The 19,992-nt window shown below is 48.3% G+C and overlaps 1 protein-coding gene and 1 long non-coding RNA gene across 2 annotated transcripts in view; both read left to right on the forward strand.

The window, feature by feature from the left end:
- LOC308069075 (golgin subfamily A member 2-like) overlaps positions 1–19,992 on the forward strand; it is a 161,117-nt gene that overhangs the window by 119,249 nt on the left and 21,876 nt on the right. The window lies entirely within an intron of this gene.
- Positions 4,740–7,675, forward strand: LOC308069737. Its single transcript, XR_013930502.1, has 2 exons — positions 4,740–4,876; positions 6,197–7,675. It is a non-coding gene; the product is annotated as an uncharacterized lncRNA (long non-coding RNA).

Consider the following 19,992-nt stretch of genomic DNA (forward strand, 5'->3'; position numbering starts at 1 on the left):
AATGAAGCCTTGGCAGAATGGATAAAATGTGTTGATGTCTCAGCTGCTTTTGTGGAAACGGCAGATTTTTGTTTTGTTTGGAGAATCTGGTTATCACAGTTTGATAGGATTTATTTTGCTGTCCTTTTTAATTACTGCTTTTTTCCTCCCCTCCTCCTCTTCTGCTCCTTCCTTTTTCTCCTGTCTGCATGTGCCCATCAGACACGTTACCGGGAGCTGGCAGTAGCCCTGGATTCCAGCAATCTTAACGAACAAGCAGTTCGTTACACAGATAGAGGAGTTGGTAAGAAACAATCCAACCAACCAGTCTGACATGGTCCTCGCTGCTCCTCCAAGCTCTTTGGGTGTCTGCAGAGTTATGGGTTCTCTCCTAGTGCCACAAGGAAGGCTGCTTACACAGCACTCTGTAGGGAACAAAATGAGCTGCACGGGAAACCTGTTCAGCGGCCTTAGACGTTGAGCCCCTTGTGAATGTATTGGCTCAACTGAGGAACAAGAAACGGAGTTTTGTTGTTTCCATTTAAGTGTGCTCTGCTGATCTCATCAGGCTTTCCCTGGATGATAAGCATCCTGATAAAACAGCTATTTCTGCGCCTGGTCCGAATCCTTGAAACACACAATTCTGGTGCTGGCTGCAGTGTGAAAAGCTGTTTCTGCAGGTGGTGCTGCTGGTCTAACGATATCGGCAGAGTGGGAGCAGTAGGCCTGAGAGGGTCTGGGGCTGGTTTCTGATCATATCCTCAGCTTCTCTTGGCACGCTGAGTGAACTGCTTTGTCCTGTGGCCTGCATGGATTCCCGCTGCAGCTTTTCAGCCTTCAGCTTTAACACTGCAAGAAATGCAGCCAAGTGGACTTGTTTCAGTCTGAAAAGAGCCTTTCTTGTGTGAAATGCTTTTCCCCATTTTGTTCCTCTGTAAAAGTGCACTTTTTGCAGCAAAGTTCAGCATTTCCCGGTGTACGCCGTGACCCCCCCCTTGTTGTTTTCCTTTGGGCTTTGGGTTATTTTTGTTCCATTCTGTTTCTTTTTGTGTTTTAGCTGGGCTGCAGAGGAACTTGGCATAGTGCGTTGCCCACCCAAGATTCTCCTTGTTTGCCTGCTTTTACGCCGGCCTGCAGCTGTGTAGGGCCTTTGCTGCATTTGTGGTCTTGCCTTTGCTTTTGCTGGTTATGTTGTGCATGGGCATTGCTAGAATCAAAACCTGTCACTCATCGCTCTTCCGTCTGTAGTCATCTTTCAAAATGCATTGAAGTAGTAGCAGTAGTAGTAAAGAAAGAGCTTGGACAATGCTCATTCTTTGGGAAGGCAAAAAAGTCCTGCGTATGTAGTTAGTTGCGAGGCATCTGTGAAGAAGCTGTCAGGGAGACAACAAGCAAATAGCAAACGCAGCAGCACAGTTGTGTGGCGGCCTGGGTAGGCAGCTGCCACCTTTGTCTCCTTCACCTCATATCTAAAGGTGCATTACCTACGGACAACAAATCTCCAAATACTTCACCGCTAAGATGGAAATGGGCTAGGACAGAATTACCCCTTCTCTTTGTGTCTGGCTTCAGCCCTCCCATACCACCTCCTGCAGAAGTCTGCCAACACCAGTGCGGCTCTGCGTGACTTAAGGCCAGCTCTTCAGTGGAATAAAGGTCTGAGGTCTCAGTTAAAGGAAAAGACTACGTTTTTGATTGGGGTTATTGGTTGGTTGGTTTTTTTACAGTTAAAGGAAAAGACTACGTTTTTGTTTGGGGTTATTGGTTGGTTGGTTTTTTTATTTATTTATTGGTGTTTTTTTTTAAAAAACCCCAGCATTTCTGGCGATCATCCCAATACACCAGGATTACTGCCGTCAGTTGCACAGATGTGGGGATGCGAGTTTAACTGAAGTTGGTAGATGCTCAGATGTAGACATGGAGGGGTTTCAGCAGCGGTGTTGGAGAGCAACTGTGGCAATCTACTGAGCGATGAGAAAGATGCCTGGCATATGAAGTACATTAGTGAAGGCAGCTCCAGATCTCGTATTTTTAATAGCTAAGATGAACTTCCTAGTCCTCTACAGAAAGGACAGTGGAAATTCTGTTTGCGTGAATTGGGCATGTATCCTACTTTGTTGAAGTGAAAATGTGTTTCAGATGTGTGAGAGTATTTTCTCTTGACACTGGTGCATCACTTTTCTTCCACAGAAAGAGCAGAGCCAGGAGGCAGTGGATCAGCTGGAGAAGGTAAAGTGTGTCCTGGTTTTGGATAGGCAGAAAAATAGTATCTCTTCCTTGGCGGCGTAGAGAGTATAGTGGGCTGTGGCCCAGGCACGTGTGGTCTTGTCTTATGTTAGATTCAGTTTCATTTGTAGCTTAGGGTTGAATAATTTGACTTGATGAGTTAGGCCTGCCTGGCAGGTAGCGTTCTTATTTTGACACAAGCGAACGTTTAAATACTCAGGTATTAGAGGAGTGTGGTGGAGGCAGGGGAATACAAGTCCTTGCCAGTAGCTTGCTTCCAAGCACTACTGTTTTTATGCTAGCAGCGATGGTGCTGTGCTGTTACTGCCAATCTAGGATGGATAAATAGTGAAGGCGTTCAAATAACGCAAGGCTGAAGTATGTCTTTAAAAAGACTGCTGTCGTTTCGATGCTGCAAGTACTACCAATGTATCACTGCTTTTTTAGTTTGACACAAAACAAGGGTTACCCATCTACTTTTTTGTGCTAAGTAGGCATCATTTCTTTATACAGGAAAAGAAGGAGTTGGAAAAGAAATTTTCTGAAGAGCAAGCCGCGCTGAGGAAACAGCTACGGGTAAGGCAGAGCCTCCATTACAGTAACACTACCTGCCTTCTGCTGTTCTCTGGATTACTGACCATTCGTAGTCTTTACTCGGGAAGCCACGAGCGCGTTCCTTCAGGAAAACTGGCAGTCAGCCCGACTGTGCTTAACTGCACGAGCTCTTTACCTTTACTGAGTTAGCCTTTTGTGGCAACAGTGATGTTGCAGTTACAAGCAAAGAAGTTTTGTGCTGAGCCGATTTTCCTTTCCCAAAGGTTCGTATCCAGACTACTGGAATTGTAGCTTCTGAGAAGTCTAAGTTGCAGGCGGCACTTGCACGTACTCAGCAAGCTGCAGGGAAGAAATCAGGTAATTGACTGTGGGCACTCCAGCTCAAGCTGTTGGTCAAAGTGTGAATTTCAAGCCAGAGGCATGACAGTTGCTGGCAGCCAGCTCACAGCAGTGGCCGACTCCTCGATGGGCAATAGTGGGCACCATCGCTGCCTCTGTCCCCCGAGCTGCCCCCAAGTGGGAGCATGTTGATCCCATGGCAGTTGAGGTTCTTTTGTGCATCGCTAGAGCCTTGTCAGCCCTGTTCAGCCCCGGTGACTACCCCAGGCTGCTCCTTTCTGACTTTCTTCTGATCCTTTTAAAACTTAGTTCCCTTTTTGCCACCCTCACTCCCACACAGCTATCGCGTAAAGGTGGGTTTTACCCGAGCCCTTCATTCTGAACCAAGTTTGAGCAACAACTTCTATTAGAAAGAAAGATCCCAACCAACATATTGCCTATTCTGCAGGGGAAGTTTCATCATCTCCCTCAAAGTGAGGATGGTAGTTACCGAGAGCTTTACTGCCCAGAGCTGCTAGTGAGCCACCTGTAGAGCCAGGGGCGGAACCAGGTCTGCTGACTTGCAAAGCTCTGTGCTGCCTTAAGAGCTTGTTGACAAAGTAGAAAGTGCTGTTTAGCAGTTCCAAAAAGCCCTTTGTGGTCCAGCCTCAACTCACTCTGTTCTGACTTGTTCAGGAGAAGCCGAGAGCCTTGCTGATCGTTTACGTTCATCCCGCCAGAAAGTAGTGGAGCTGGAACGTACTTTGTCCTTCGTCTCTATGCTGCAGGAACAGGCAGAGAAGGTAAGAGTCACCTCTGCTTATGCTTCACCAGCAGCTCTGCCTTTGGCTATTTGCTTGTCAGTACACTAATGCAAAGTCTGTAGTCCCTGCTCGGAGAAGAGGCAGAAATGAACATTCTGAATTGTTAATTAACCTTGTAAAGCCCTGTGTTCTCCATGGTCAAGGCAAACTTCATTCAGGTTTCTGTGACCACTAATCATGTGGTGCAGTTGCTGTCTTCAGATCCGGCACCTTACTTCATTAGTCTTGCCAGCTCCACGCAACAGAAGCGCCACCGAGACCTTGTCTCAGGAGGGTCTCCATCAGGCAGACACTTCAGTATTGATATTCATCCAGAAGTCTGCAGAAAGGACCTCACGTTCAGTTAGTAGCATCGCGTTTGAAAAGGCTGAGCAGATTTATTCCTGGCAAATTCAGGAGGTTCTAAGCAACCTGTCCTGAAGGATTTTGCCAAAGTTCTGATGCTTTCCAGTTCAGCTGATGTGCTAAAGGTGAAGTATTTTGCTGAAGTCTGCAGCTGAATCATTCATTTCTTTTTTCTCCAGCATAACAAACAGTTAATGAAGGAGGTAGAAGACCTGAAAGAGGAGCTGTACAAACAAAGGTAAGTCCATCTGCTGCTTGTTACTGCAGAGTAACACTGCTCTTCCCGGTAGAGCCACAACACATCACAAGGGGCATGCACCACAGGTGGTGACTTGGGAGGTTGGATATTCAGCTTAAAAAACGTGACTGGATGTGATGTTTCTGTGATTCTAAGTGTTAAGACTAGCTGGATTGTAAATTTATGACATGTACTTGCCCGGACCCATAGTACATACAGTGATGCTGCTTTAATTTTGGTTTGTTTCAGCAAAAGTAGTGAGGAAGTGAAGCAGGAGAATTTAGAGCTGTCAGAAGAGATTGACTTCCTGTCTTCCAAGATCTCAGCTAAGGATTTGTGTATGGACGATTTGCATCAGAAACTGGAAATGGCTGAACGGAGGATCCAACAGGTGCCCATACTGCTTCCAGGCTGTGAGGGTAGATCACACTGACCGTTGTAAGACTGTGCTTCTGAGAGTGGGGGCAAGGCTTAACTCTTGTTCTGAAAGGAAGGCACAAAACCCCATCAAGGCATCCTCTTGGTCAAAGGCCTTCAGCGAGGCCTCTGAGGAACAGAAGGTCTGTTTGAAGGAGCTGGAGCAGGAGGCTGAAAGCTGTTGTGACGCTGGTCTGCGAAAAGAATGTTCTACAATATGAGAGGGTGACTGAACATACAGCGCGTGACAATACGAAGACTTTTCCTGCTTTGTATCTGTTTGGCATTTTGGTTACGCAGCTGTCTCGTGGTCTCACTGAGAAGCCAGTTGAATAGGGGTGGTGTTTGTACCCACCCTTGCAGAAGGTGAATTGGACAATGGTAACTTGAAGGTCAGCTGGGGAAAGTTAAGAGAAGCAGCCAGTTAGGAAGGGACTTCAGGAAGCCAGCTGTTAGCAGTTCAGAGAGCAAGCCGGTGTGAACCTGAGCCTGTGAGGGAAGAAACTGCTCTTTTGTTTGTTTTTGGGTCTGGTTTTTTTTTCCTCCCCAGTCAGTGGCTTAAGTTACCCTTGAAATAAAGGCAGCTGCTCCTCTTCTGGGAAAAGTACTGTGTGCCAGCTGACATGCTCCAGACATTGGCTTTAAATTCCTGATGTGTTTGACAACTTTTAAAATCACAGGTTTTTATACCATCTGATCTGGCTGTGTAATACAGACTCTGGAAATGCACAGAGTTTCTGAGCCAGATTTTTAGATTAAGAAAATAGGTTTTAATCTAACAGATAGTAAATACAAAATTGGTAGGGAGGAGCTGTCTAGCTCAGCCTGTTTTACAGGGCTAAAATCTAAGCTTTTTGATTTTAATCTCCTTCCCCCCTCCTCTTTTTTTTTTTTAATTGAACATCACCGTGAGTTGGAGCACTTTAAGGTTGCAACATGGATCATGTGGCAGGTTGCTATCAGGGGAAAGGCTATGCAGAAGTGGCGTGTTAACGTTTTGCCATGACTTTTTGATTTTTCTTGGCAGTTGTCAAATCAGGCAGGGAGTCTGGATGCAAAGCAGCAGTTGCAGGTGGCACTGGAGGAGAAGGGCAGGCCTGGAAACCCGGGTTGCTCAGGACTTGTACGAAATGACATCCAGGTCTTCATGTCTGTAAAGAAACTTGTGTGGCAGAAGAATGCAGCCTGAGCTTTGCGTTAACACTGGTTTCTTCAGGCTTTATCCCTGAAGCAGTCACTGCCAAATGTATTTAGCCAATATGATTTTCTTTGTGTTTTGTTTTGTTTTGAACAGCTCTCAGGGTCAGTTCCCCGGCTCCAGGCAGAAAGACATCAGTATGCAGAGAAACGGAAGGAGGTGCGGAGAATGTGGCAGCAGTAGGTGCAGCAGTTCTCTGAGCAGGTAACACCAGGGGCAGCGTCACAGCTGCTCTAGACAAACACAGGCAGGAGTGAATGCACCATGAACGTTGTTTTAACTTTTATGGTGTGGCCTTGCAGGTCCATGCAATGGCAGACGAGGAGGAGGAGCACATTGCCTGAGGAGACGATGACGTGGACTCCCGAGTTCAACCAGAAGACCTTTTATTAGTCCAGAACCCACGCTTATAATATCCTCGTTTGCTGTTCACACGCCCCATACTAAATTATCATTGGTTAATCAATACTGTTCACACACGTCTTGGCTACATATAATTGGTTAATTACTAAGCTGCAAATGCACTGAACTTCTTGCCTTTTTTTCTCTCTTCTTTCTTATCTCTGTGGGTTTCATGTTCTCAGCCAGCCGCCGAGATGTGGCATCGCGCATCCGCCCTGGCCTTGCTTCATATCCCGTCTTCCTTCCAGGCGTTCAGCCAACCTTATCGTACTTTCTCTCTTCTTTAGCCTTCAAGGCCCTTCACAGGCATCGTGGCCTCCAGCACTGGCCATAAAGCTCTCTACACTTCCCCCGTCTTTATTTTGAGCAGAAACAACATTAGAGGTTAAACTACTTTTGAATCATGGGTCTTGTACAGTTCAGCATACAGGGAATAATGGTCAGTATAACTACAATTAGCAATAACAATATTCCTCCGCGTGTTGTAAACTCCTGCAACCGTCTGGTGGTTCCCCGAGACTTGAAAAGATTCCGCAACCCATCTCCCAAAAGTTCATGCCGTAAGCCCTGTGACATGTCCTTCAATTTTTGTAACTGACTGTGAATCGACGCGGAACGGCCCGGAAGGTTCATACAACACATTCCTTAGCGCTGTGCACTATAGGCTACTGCAGAGGAACGAAGCTGGGTTAATGAGCATTGATAACAGACAGCTGTGGGCTGGCTTCAGGGGCGGTGGGTTGGCTGGTGTAGACAAGGTGCAGCTGTGGCTGGTTCTGTGAAGCAGTTGGGCAGCCGAGGAAGAAGCAGAGAGGGTGAGCGTGCCCTGGATGAGGCGAGACTAGAAGGCAGCAGAGGGACTGCCCTGGAGAGTGTGATGGTAAAAGACCTGGTTGCAGCTGGCTCCTTTGGAGAGTGCTGCGACAGGCTACTCTCTGCTGGTCACTTGCCTTCCACAGGTGAGATCACATCCCTCCTTTCTTTGTGTCTCATGCTGGTTTCTTCTCGTGCTCCCTCAAAGTTATTTGACTCTTTGCTGCAGGTTCTCAGCTGCACATTACCAATGTCAAAACAACCCACTGTCTCTGTTCTCTACAATTCACCCCTGTTTGTGGTTTTTGGTTTTGTTTCTTTGTTGGTTTTTATTTTGTAAAAGGTTGCTTTACCATGTTATGGAGTTGTCTGCGGCGAATGAAGAGACGGGACGCAGCTTGATGCAAGCAAGTTGTCCATTTATTAGTGATTTTCTTACAATTATAGACGTTTCTACCTTCTACATATTACACACTGATTGGTTAAATCTTAAGCGTAAAAAACACTGATTGGTTGGTATTTAAGGCACACCGTTAGAACAATAGGAACTTATTAGTTTACCTTGCCATAGCAACAGTTTCTATTCCAAAGTTAGGGAGTTTCTTTCTACGCAGCTTTCTTGATTAACAACGTTACATATCGGCGCTATCCGTTCCCTTATCTGGCTACTTGTTTCTCTGTCGGTCTGGTTGCCTCCTCAACTGTAACGGCTCAGGGGTCCACAGTTACCTTGTTCCTTTGTTCCCAGGGCTTGTGCCCTACAAGTTCTAACAAGTCTCTATTCATCAGGCTATCAGTACTTGGACTCTTGTCCTTGAGGCCTTGTCCTACAGTTGTCATCCCTTTTACTTTTGTTTTCTTTCTCACTACTTAATTACCAATTTTGGCCTTATTTTATGTGTACGTTTGTACATTTCAGTCGGGTTCACAAAATGTTAAACTTGTTATCGGTGCATTTCATGCAGAGGTCAACATACAGGTTTATGATTATTTATAAGAACGTGCAATAAGCTATGGAAGTTTTATGAAAATATTTTTCAGGAACTTCTAATCAAATAAGTGAGCATGAGAAATTGTGTTTAACTTGTAAATTCTATATATAAGCTGTTAAGGAACATTTTCTATGCTAACGTGAAAAGATAAAACCTGCTTAAAAGCTCTTGAAATCTTGCCCTTGGGCGAGTGTTCCGCTGTGCCTCCATTCTAAGGCATGGAAGTGGAAATTGTGTAGAGCAAAGTTTTACTTTAAATAACCGCTCAACTGTTACTGCTGCTTTTCAAAGAACCTGAAAGCATAGAGTGAAGACTTGGAACTAAACAAACAGCTGAATGGACACCTCTAGATTGTTACTGGAATTAAATGCAGAAGTTAACTATAAAAGTTTCTCAAAATGTTCTGGTTGCTTTGTGTTGGTTGTTTACATAGAGATAGATAGATAAAACTATACACAAACAGGGAAATAAAAAAATGCTTGCAAAAATAGGGAAAGATAGTAGTATACGGTATTTATAGCTTAGGCACCTTTTTAAAAAAAAAAAAAAATGTAGATAAACTATTACCTGAACATGCAGTACATCCACAACTCTGAATTCATACCGGTTTTGTAGTGTGATATAGTCCTGTATGAACCATAAATCAACTACATGTTAAATCACTCTTCTCCATCGCTGTTGTCACGATCTTTGAGCTTCGTAGCAATGCCTAGGTCACAATCCTTTAGCTTAGGGAACTTCACCAGGTGAAAATGCAAGCATCTATTTCTAACACAAATTTGCAGAATGCAGTTTAGCCACAAGAGACTTGAGGGAGAGATATTGTGTTGTATGGTGTATAACCTATGAGAAGTGAGAAAATGGTGTTCCTGAAAGAAAACACTTCACTAGATCGTTACTTTGGAAGGGGTTTTGCACCTGCTATACTGCAAGAATACCCTAAGCAGTGATGTATCTTTGTGGACTTTGAGATATCTGTGTGATTAGGTTTAAACTTAACACGCAAACTGATTTCAAGTATCACTCTAGGCACAAGTGTGGGAAAGAGCATGCTGTCAGGACACAATCTTTCTCGCTTACAAGGTATCAAATGGTATGTTACTCGAGTTAAAGTCTAACTTGTACGACAACTTCATTTTCACCAAAGGAGTTGCAGTTAAGTACGCAAACTACTGCAGCTCAACTGAAGCTTCACCGCTGCAACGGAGTACAGAATGCTTTTCCCACCGACCTTAAAGGTTGTGGTGGTGGGGATGAAGGTGTGACGGATACTTGACTTCTAACCCAAAACAAATTGTCAGCTGTGTTAAATTCACCTGTACACAAAGAACACGTTATTCCTTCTGAGGCAACAGCTGAGGATTTGAACAGTCTCTTTTCACCTTGAGCTGTTCCCAGTTTAGAGGTTATGAAAAAAAAGAAATAACTCAAAAGGTATTCTGTCAATATGCTGATGCAGTTGCATGCTAAATTCTGGTCACACTGAAACAGAGTTATGTTCTAGCATTCATATATAGGTAGCACTCCATTACAACTTATGAACAAAATTCAGAAGTTCATCTTATCTCACGTTTCTTGGAATTCGATTAGGTTGCAGTCTTATTAAAGTCACCTTTTTTTTTTCTTTTTTTTTTTTTTTTTTTTTTTTTTTTTTTTTTTAATGCAACCAGAGACACTTGACCGTAACAGAGAAGCCCGTATCGACATCTCTGAGCCCGGACACAAACCGCAGCTGCACGTACCACCAGGCTCAGGGCAGAGCTCATTCACGCAGTTACATAGCTATGTACTGCTACACGCGTGCAGACACCTATTTGTCACTAGATAACCGTGTTCGTCTTTCCTCCTTTCTTTCACAATACCTAGCTGTTCTCTCATCTCTTGTTAGGTCAGCCATTCCCCATTTTCCTCTCCTGTATATCTCTTCAGACATTCTCTATCCTCCTCTTTTTTGCTTGTGAATTGCGACAAGGCAAAGGTTGTGTGTAGCTGGGTGCCCGTGACCTGATTTATGTCACAATCAGCTAAACGCTGAGTACAGGACAAAAAGGCGTGGGAGACAGAAGGCAAACATCAATACGGGGGTTAAGGCGATTATAATAAATCCTGGACTACTTTTGATCCACGGCCCAAAGTTTCCCAGCCGTGAGAAGAGACCAAAGGCCTCCCACCCCTGGCTCTGCTGCAGGTCTTTGGTTTAAGTTTTGTATGCTTTTGTGGATTGATTCAGAGCGGTCACTCAGACTGACGTAACACATCCTATCAAAGTCTTCACACCCTTGTCCCTGCACTAATAATAAAGATCAATAGCAACTCGGTTCTGTAGCAACATACGACGGACAGAATCGACACCTGTTAATAATAGTAAGCCAGGGAAAAAAAAGAAAGAAATAGTATTGTAGTATTACTTTCTTTAGCAAGCTAGCAGCCTTATTTACGAAGCACGTGAAGAGCGTGCACTGTTCTTACAGAAGAGATTAGAGAAGCAAAAATGTGTTACGCTGCATTCCAGAACTCAACCTGAGAGTTACAGTCTGCTGTGAGTTCTGGGTTATAACCATTTGACACATGTTGGGGTTGCGACTGTGCAGGGGCTGCGATGCCCGTTTGCAATTCTCATTGGCATTATCACAGCTAGTTGTTTTAAAAGCAACCCTTGAGCTTCCTCCTGCTCGACTTGTTGTTGCAAAATATTCTGAAGCCGATCAATAAAGTTAGTCTATGACTCTCTAGGAGCCTGCAAGACTGTGGCGAAGGACGCACTAGAGGCTCGCCCAGACTCCCGTATCCCCCTGCCCGGACTGCCTTCATAGCCATCTCCTCCATCTGCAAATAGCCGTCCCTGGGATACCTTGCCTGAGTCACAGGATCGGACGGCACAATTATTTTCTCCAGCCAGCGGCTCACAGTTCACAGCAATTCCCCGATTAAGCTTTTCAATCGAGGCCACTACACATAGCTCGCAAAAATCAGATAACCACATCATGCACTGCGTCGGAGTTCGTACCACACAAAGCAATGACTTCCAATAATCACGTGGTGTGAGTGGATAAGGCTCTGCCATCACTTCAAGAAGGGACACAGCAAAAGGACTATGAATCCCCCCTTCCCGCACGGCTTTGCTTAACCCTTTAACAGCCTCGTATTGCACAGGCTGCCACTCTGCAGGTTGATTTGGCTGACAAAATACTGAACGTGCCATGGCGGCTCCCAAATGCCCTCGCTTAAGCGCTTCCCGCTTGCATTGCTGCCACCGATCCCTCAGACCCCCTTTCACCCTCCCCGAACATACAGCCAGTGCATCAGGGGGAGGAGGAAAAAGGTCTAGCTCCTCTTCCGGGTCTATAGGACCTGGGTCAAAAGGTTTATCAGTGTCAATGGAATCATTGTCCGAGTTGTCCTGTTCCCGCGCTCGGTCCTGTGCTGTGAGGGTCGCTGCAATCAGTGACAGGAGCTTTGGCGGCACAGGAGGTGTGGACGGAGTCGCCATCGCTGACGGTGTGTTGAGAAGAGCCGCGCTGTCGGCGGGATTTACAGCCTCCCCTGGTTTAGCGCCGTTAGTAGAATCAGCCCACACTTGGCGGAAGAGGAGTCAGAATTTGCCACCAAGGCGCTAAACACATTCCTGCCACGGAGTCCCCCTCCACGGCAGCATCATACAATCGCCTGCCGACCGCTTGCCAGGCAGGAATTTGCAAAGTGCCATCAGGTGGAAAGTCCAGCACTTTGTCACGGATCCATTCTAGCAGAGTCACTAGCTGCGGACCCATCATCACATTCTCTAACCAAGTTTGTGTAAAAGGAGAATATAGTGCATTTCGCGTGACAGTTTTCCGTAGTTCCTTAATCATTTCCCAGTGAAATGCCTGATATTGGCCCGGGTGCCTATCTTGTAATATCACGGGAAACGCGTGCGCTCCCTCTTTCATACTTTCCAAGTGCACTCTCCTCCAGCCCTCTGTAACGCGTCTGCCGATATCATTTTCATCATCGCTGCTGCTCCCCTTATTACCGCTCTGCCGCACCACTCGCTTCTTCCTTACTTTTGACTGTTCCTTTTTTAGCCGCAAAAACAAAATGTGCCGCTCCAATTCCTCCAGGCTGTAGCCTCTGTAGCAGTAAAGGTAATTCGGCACCTACCCATTACTGGGTAGCGCTGCCACACCGTCACCATTAAGAGTCCTCAGAAAACATCTGAGTAATAGATGTTACAGTTGTCTCAGAACAGAGGTTAAGAATTTGCTCCCAGGTTCACGCACTGGTTTATAGGCTCTTAAATAAGTGGATTACTGAGAAATGTGACAGCTGCTTTATTCAGACAGGACAGTTCAATACAACTTCACATTTTGCCATTTACCACAGAAATGATACAGAACCTCTAGATACCAGAGCAGTTAAGTACAAAAATGCAGAATACCCAGACTCACCCAGAGGTGATCATAAAACAAAACCAACCCCCAAGCCACCACAAATTCAGCCTTCTTCCCTTGCTGCTTCCGAGGGTTTTTTCTTTTCTTTCAAAGCAGCTATGACATTGCACGTTTGCATGCCCTCGCTTCCTCTATTATTCAGTAACCAAACAGCCCCTGGATGCTGGAGAGAAGCAAGGTCTCCACGGGAAGAGTCTTCACATCAACCTGAATTACGGCCTTTCCAACAAACGGAAAAAAAAATAAAATACTGTCCCATCAGACAGGAGACAAAATTATCCAAAGTCCTACATCCCTTTCCCACAAGCAGGACACAGCTGACAGATTCAACAGCTTTCACGTTGTAAAGCTGCTCGGAAATAAGGCTGTTCATGCACGCGCTGTTGCAATTCCACACACACGCGTCTGAGGCCACCTTCTGTCAGTTCTGAACCAATACCACACCAAACCGTCACGGCCCAGTAAGTGTCAGCTTTGCAGGGCGGGGCAATCTTCAGGTTCAATACTGGAACCTAAGCTCCAGAACTGGAGCTAAGCTCCAGATCGGATGTATTCAGGGTAGAGCTGCTTTGTAGTAACCCCTCAGATAACAGCTGGAAAAGAAAGACCGCTATTTTCATTACAGAAGTATCAGACGAGTCAGAAAAGTTGTGTTTTCCTCCCAGTAGCCCCTAACTATCTCACAGAACCTCCCATAGCTAAGGAACCAACCTAAGGTTTTGCAGCTGTGCTCTCTGCTTGTCTCAACACTCTTTTAAAGTATATGAAGAGCAAAACTGACAAAAATTGGTAAGACTGAACAAATTTTGGCAGTACATAACACAGACTAAAACAGCAGTAAATGACAATTCTTTCGCATGTTCGGTTCTAAACACATCCTGCGAAAATAACGACAGAAGTGTTTGTGCCTGCACAAGTGGCTGGGCAATGAAAGCCCTAGAATTCAAGAATCTTTAAAACAAGCTCTGCCTTCGTGGCGTAGTACCTTCTCTCTCTCTGCCTACACGAAAACATTGACTGAGTTGTTCATCAACAGTTTTCCCCTTCCTTACCCCGTTTGCCCAGCAGCATCTGTCCAGCATCTTTAATATCATTGTACTCATGGAGCGAGCAGAGAAATGTGCTGCTCCAATTCCTCCAGGCTGTAGCCTCTGTAGCAATAAAAGCAGAAAAGGTCAAAAATGCCGCGCAGCGAGTGTTGCCCCTACTGACCCAGCACAGCAAGGAGATTTGAGACGCTCAAGCCTGGCACTATCTAAAGCAGAATCCGAAGGCAGCAAGTACAGTTGCTGCAAGTCATAAACACGAAAGCTACAAATGAGTAGACCCTCATTTTGAGTGGGGTTTTTTTTTGCCACATCGACTTACAAAAAAACCCCAACCCACCTGAATTCTCAGAATCAAGTAGAAACAGGAATAGGCTGTGGTGAATTCACTTTGTATCTGTATCTCTAATCTGTAGCTAGTGAAAAAAAAAATGCGTGGTGGTAAAGCAAAAAAGCTTTGGGAACAGCCTTTGTTGCTCTGCCGTTTCCATTCTCTGTACTACACGTGACCTTAGAAAATAACACTCCTTTGCAACAAATAACCCACAGAGATACCCTCTCTTTAAAAACCAAGCAGCAACTTTACCTCAAAAGAGCTGCTAATAAGCAGCTGCCACAGTAGGTCATAAGAAACCACAGTTAAAGCAGTTGCGCTACCTTGTAAGCGGCACCCGTCTCTTTCCAGGCCCTTCGCTTGCCTGGGAAACACCTCTGCTTCTTGAACACAAACGTTTAACCCACTTGCTTCAGACAGGAAATAAATAAACCCTTGATCAGGATGGAAGAAACAAGGAAACCGTTTCATCCGGGGCTAAACCGGGCAGGTCATACAAGCCACAATCTCCATTTTAATTCTCACATGAGCAAGGCCTTCTGGTAGCATGATGTGTCATAGCATCACGACGGTTAAAACCGTTCATTCCCAGTTTACAGGTAATTGCCTCAGCAACACCTGGGGTAAAGTTAAAATCCTCCTATCCGAGCTCCTAGTAAAACCTGGGTTTGCTTTACCAAATAAAGTGGAAAGAGTTCTCTCTTAACGGGTCCCATAAATCAAGACAACGCTGTAATCAACGTTGCACAGCGCCACGATAAAAACGGTGGCGTAAGAGGACGGCTTTTAGCTCTAAGCCCTAGACCGCTGGGTTTTTTTGAAACAAAAATAATTGAGGCATCACAGCGGCCACTGAGCTCGCCAAGGACGTACTCGGACAATAATTGTGCAGTTTCCTGGTCTAGAGCAAGGTCTTTCTGTTTCAGCTCTTCGATTTCATACTGCAGGGCTTCTTGGCTCGTTCCGTTAGGCTGGCAGGACGCGGGACGGGGCATCTGTAGAGCACAGGAGACATTTCACGCTACCTCAGCCCAGGGGAAGATGCTGCGGTGCTGGGGGGCGCTAATCAGAAATGGAGAAAAGAGGAGGAAAAAAAGGAAAGGAAAAAACACCGTGTCTCCTGGGCAGGGAGGGGGGAAGCTCAGGTAAAAGACTGATGGGTTTCTGTAACGTTGCCCCGCCCCCCATCATATTCTACGGCGTTTTGTAGATTTACAGCGTCAGGTGACAATAAGACCGTAACCCCCACAATTTCGGTGTTCAGAGGCGCTGCCAGGACGAGGCAGCGCCGGGGGGCGAGGCCGGCAGCTCCCCCCCAAGAAAACACACCCCGGCCCGTGCCGGGCCGTGCCGTGCCGTGCCGGGCCGTGCCGTGCCGTGCCGTGCCGGGCCGGGCACTGCCGTGCCGTGCCGTGCCGTGCCGGGCCGGGCCCTGCCGAGCCGTGCCGAGCCGTGCCGGGCCCTGCCGTGCCGGGCCATAGACGGCGGCCGGGGCAGCCCTGGAGCAGGGCCCGCTCCCCCCAGCCCGCGCAGGGCCTCACCGCGGACCTGCAGCCGGCCGCGCCGCTCCGCCGGCCGCCACCGGAGGCCCTGGCAGAGCAGGGGGGCGCCGCGTCAGGGGCCGGGCCGCGCCGCCTCAGCGCAGGCACGGCCCGCGGCGGGGGCGGGGCAGCGGGGGGTACCGAAATCTCGGAATGAAAAACTTCCCGACACCGATGTGAGGGAGAGAAGCAGACACTTCTTTATGGACGGCCGGGTGCGTGAGTGAGTCCTCTCCCGATCAACGCACACCGAGCTTCGACACCGTACACCTCATCCAGGACTGAGTCATGCATCTGCAGTAAGTATTCATGCATGAACATACTATTTCCCCAAAATCATTAACAGACTCTCGCTTCGTATGTTAATCAGCTTCTCAGTCCTTCGCGCCTGCGCAAATCCTTCCAAGAATTGTGGGCAGGGGTCTGCGGGACGTGGGCAGTGGTCTCTGGGAGGAAGGCCGTAGGTCTTCCTCACGGGGTACTTTTCACCTTTTGCCTGGTATGTGATGGTCTTGCAAGTCTGCAGTGTTCTCATCGGCCCGAGCTAATGGATGTCCCTGTCGACCATCTGGTCCTTCGGCTTGTTTCTTTTACTCGCTCCCTCTAGATAACTTATAAACAGGCCCCTTGTCAGAGAAAGTTAGAGAAACGGACTCCTTCTTTCGCTAGCTCTTTCATTAATCATTTCTTTCAAACTATGGTTCCATGACCTGATTACTAGACCGACATTCTTTGCGTAAATATATTTACCCGTAACTGATTGTCCCCATTCCATACCATTTCTTTATACCGCTATTATTAAAGTTCACGATTTCTTGGCAGGTAGCTACGAGTTGTTTCATTCGGTTGCTCTCAGTCCTTGGCCTTGGTACAGGGCTGTACGGAGGATTCCATAGCAGCTTTTGTTGTGCAACTGCTAGTTCCACTGAAATATATTTCTTATTCCTCTATAGTTCTGTGGAAATGATTTTATAAAATCAAATAAGGTTAGTTAAATCTAACCGTTAGCAAATCTGTAACGCGGGGACCCGGCTCCTACCGCCCGGGCCCGGGCCGCGGCGGGGCGGGCGCGCTGCGACCCGCGCTCGGCGGGACCCGCTCGGCCAGGGCTGCCGCCGCCCGCCGGGCCGGCCGGGTGCGCGCGGGGCCGGCCGGGAGCGGCAGGCGCGGGCGCGCCGCGGGGCACGCTGGGAAGTGGAGTTTCCCAGCGACAGGGCCCACTGTGCCGTCAGCGCTGGGGAACAAACTGTCTCCTGTGAAGCTGCAGGTGAGGTTTGGGTGGGGCACGACGGGCCAGTCAGGTGTCACCCGAGCAGCGGGCAGTGCCGGCTGTCACCCGAGCAGCGGGCGGTGCGGGCTCTCAACACGGGGAGCAGGCACTGCAAGGTGGCACCGGCTCCTCCAGTCCCTGCAGTAAAAGCAGAGCTACCGGGCCCGGCAACCTCGAGGCGATGGAGCCCGGCCGCGAGCCCGAGGCGGTGGAGCCCGGCCACGAGCCGCAGCCCGGCGCCGTGCCGGAGCCGGTGGAGCCCGGCCATGAGGCGGGGCCCGGCGATGGGCCGGGCACGTCGCGGCACGGCGATGGGCCGGGCCTCCAGGACGGCAGCGCAGGCTGGGCGGGCCCTGGCTGCTGCCGCCGGTGGTGGGCGAAGCCAAGGCGGCGCAGGCGCGGGGCGGCCGTGGCGGACGGCAGCAGGCGGAGCGGGCTGGCGGCGGGCAGGGAGAAGGTGAGGGGCGGCGGGGGCCGGGGCGGGCCGGGCCGGCGGTGCCGTGGGTCCGCCGGGTTCGGTTTGGCGGTTTTCCCTCCCCCTGGCCTCCCCCACACCCTTTTTTGGGGGTTTTTGGTCTCATGTTACTTATTTCCCCGGCCGCGGCGTCGGCGGCGTATGTGAAAGTCCTGGGGAGGGGAAAGTGTCCTGGAGCGGTTCGGGCTTCCATTTTGGAATTCTGCCAATAACGGGTCCTTCTTTCCCCACCTGGAGGCCGAGGCGCGGCGCGGCCCGGCCCGGCCCGGCCCGGCGGGGGGCCGGAGGGCGGGCTGCGGGCTGGGGAAGCGGGCGGTTGACCGAACTGCCTGGGGCTCGCTTGCCTGGGGGCTTCACCCTGCTGGAGCACAAACGATTCGGCTCGGAAGACCTCGCCGAATTCAAGCGAACGGCTTATCCGACTAGCTTTTCCGGGGTGAAGTGGGTGTGATTGAAAAATGAGTTGTAGGTTGCTTCTCCCCTTAGTTCACAGTGACTACGCTGCTTGTATTAACATGGCATTTGTCTGTAAGGACTGCAATTTTCCTTCTCAAAGTCTTTCACAGAGTGGGAGATCTTACTGTCAGGTGCTGATGTTTCACTTAACATTCAGATTTCATTGCCCTTTACTCGTTTTTCCTCAATGCTCTTAGTTAGAACCCTAAAAAAACCCCACCCCAAGATACTTCTTTTCATCTCCTTTTAGTTGCAGGATGGAGTGTCAAGTCGTTTCCCAGCAACTCTTAGCTGTGTACAAAAGTTGACCGTTTGCAGCTCTGAGCCTCTTGTCGTAAACGCATCACATTAGATCTTACTTTAGCCTTTTTTTTGGACGTGTTTTGATTTTTATTTTTCTTGCCCCCCGGGCGACAAACTCATTGAAGAGCGTTTCTCTTGTCCTTACACTTGGTCTTTTTACCCAGTGGAGCTGGGGCTGGGGGGTTGACATCATTCTCACAGAAGGCATGTTCTGTTTGGATTTCAGATTATTATTATTTTTCACAGCTGAAGGAGTATCAGCAGAAGAAGAGCCCTGGAGCAGCTGCAGCAAGTAAGGAAAACCGCAAAACTAACGGAGACGGTCGACCTGAGACTCCCCCGGGCGATGACCAGCAGCCTCCAGAGAACGTGAGTGCCTCGGTCTTTGTCCCAGCTCACTTGCTACCTCCTTGTTCTTTGGTTTTCTGAACAACGTGACTAGAGCCGGGAAATGGTTATGCGGGTGTAATAGATGACTGGCGCAGCTGCCTGTATCGCCAGCACGCGAAGCGTGCCACAATAGTTAGCAGCTACCGCTGCTGGAAGGTGCACACTAGAGCTCAGGGTACGTGCCAAAGCCGCGTCTGATCGTGCGGTGCTGTCACGCAGCCCTGGGTGTGCCCAGAGCTGCTGCTTTGAGCTGCGTGCTCCTGGCCAGCCGGAGGATGCCGGTTTCTTTGGCTACCTTCGATTGACACTTTCTCTCTGTCCTTTTCTGAGCCGTTTCCCCTTTTCTTTCACCTCCTTCAGATTCTGAACATTCTGAAGGTGCCGGTGTCAGACCTGAAGCGCTCCAATGGGGTAGCCATACCCTCATTGGACAGGAGGAAGGTGAGGCAGTGCTCGTGTCCCTCGCAGTGACTCGCTCTCCCTACTGCATGCTTCAGGTTCTGTTTACGCTGGCCTCGATTTCTTGGGTGGAGCCTTGTCCTGACATAGCCCCTCTCAGTTGCTTGAGTTTTGTTGCTGTTTTTATTATCATGGAGCTAGTTGATACCATGCGTTGCCATTGCTCGTAAAGTGCTTGCGCCCTTCTGGTTTGTGTCGAACTGAACGTGTGAAAAAGTGAACCTTGTCGGAACCTCTTCCGCGAGACAGCTGAGCTTTGAGGAAAGGAGGAGTGTGGGGCGAGGCGATAAACTAACTGAACTGCTGAGGGCAAGCGCAGTAGGGAGAGGTAGTGTTTTCTTGGTCTGTATTTCTCCCGCTGTGCGTGTCGTTGCTGTAGTCCCTAGGGCCTTGTTTCTGAAGGGCATGACTCTGCTGATCTGCAGGCAAGCAGCTGCCCTGAGGAAGCTGTCTAGTTATTCCTGCCAACCCATTTTACAACAGGCGATGAAACTTGCGCCGGGGATGTACAGTCTGGCAAGTTCCAGTACTGGGTTTAAATAGGTTTAGGCAGGAAGTCGGATCCTTTGAGTCAAGCGTTTACAGGCTTTAGCGTCTTCACGTTGCCAGGCTTCTGAAGAGGAAAGGGCAGGAACTATGCCGATAAGCAATAGAAACGTGTTCAGGCACAAACATAACCCCCCAGCCTTTTTAAAACAATTCTTTTCAGGCAGTTTATTTAAATGGAAGGCTTGCTCAAATTGTGATAGAAGCTCAGGGAAGTCAAATTTGGTAGCCCAGAATTGTCTTCCGCTGTTGCTGTGGCAAAGCTCTGATTTTCGTTTCACTTGCATCATTTTGGTAGCTTATTTTCCTACCATTGTTTCAGTTCAGTTGTCATAAAGTAACTCCTGTTTCCTACATATCCGTGCGTCTCTTATCAATAAGCGTAACTATAGTAATCACCAGGGGTACCGGATAGATGCAGTGAAACCTGCAAG

Source organism: Falco punctatus, assembly GCF_963210335.1.
Source record: "Falco punctatus genome assembly, chromosome: 9".
In the NCBI taxonomy this organism is placed as follows: Eukaryota; Metazoa; Chordata; class Aves; order Falconiformes; family Falconidae; genus Falco; species Falco punctatus.